Here is a 1,076-nt window from a genome sequence, read left to right as displayed (position 1 = left end):
ACTTTTTCTCTCCCCCCCCCCTTTCCCCAAACCACATACACATTTTTTTCTTTTTCCTCACCCCCACCCCACCCCACCCCATTATTCTTCTTCGTTTTACCTCCCATTTAAATCACACACATTTATTCACTTATTCTTCCTAAATCCCCCTGGACTGTCAGCCGGTGACGCGAGGCGGTTTATGCGGCTCGACCCTCGCCCAACCCTCGCTGGCCTACGTGGTCTGCATATTACATTTACGGCGTTTTCATGACCATCCCTGCCTTGCCTTTACGAGACTGTCTCGTTCTGGCTCAGGGTTTGAATGAAGAGTTGTCTTTATTTGTGTAATGTACATGTTTTACGCCCCCTATCCACATAATTTAGACAATTTAGGAGGCAGGCTTCCTACACCCCTTGCCAGGGCCAACCTAGGCTGAGAAGGATGCAACATCCCAGCAGAAAGAGCGAGATACTTGAAAAAAATATCCACACTCGGGAATCGAACTAGGATCTCCTGCGTGCGACAGTGCAGCGTATAACCGTTACACCACATACGCCAGTTTTGAAAGTTTTGAAAACGATGCCTAAGAATAAGGATGGGTACTATGACCTAAACTCGAGTGGGCTCAAAAAGCGGGGAGGGGGTGGAGGTGGTAGAGACCATGGAAATTGAAAGAATGTAGAGGATGTTGCTCTAGAGATGATGATGATGATGGTGACGAAGAATTCTACAGTTCCATGTAGTTCTCTAACCAACATTCTCACCAGTAGCTGCCCCCAATAAGGCTCGAGTGTCTTGTTCGAACATCGTATACCGGTATATTATTTAATCAAAGCTCCCGCTTCAAGTGACATACATATGTTGTCTTTCTCCAACTCTTCCGCCAAAATCCCAAGCAAGATCCTTCTTCTTATTCTACGGTGGTCAGAATAATTATGTCAGGCGAATGAACCATATTTACTCACAGCAAATACACGTAGTTTTTAACCGTTTCTGATATACCGTTGCGGGTAAAAGGAGGAGGTAGAAATTGTAGACCTTAATTATAGACTCATTCGATCTGCAGAGCGAGAGAGAGAGAGAGAGAGAGAGA

This window comes from Aplysia californica, unplaced genomic scaffold (genome assembly GCF_000002075.1).
Source record: "Aplysia californica isolate F4 #8 unplaced genomic scaffold, AplCal3.0 scaffold00035, whole genome shotgun sequence".
In the NCBI taxonomy this organism is placed as follows: domain Eukaryota; kingdom Metazoa; phylum Mollusca; class Gastropoda; order Aplysiida; family Aplysiidae; genus Aplysia; species Aplysia californica.
Note: the sequence above shows the minus strand (reverse complement) of the source record.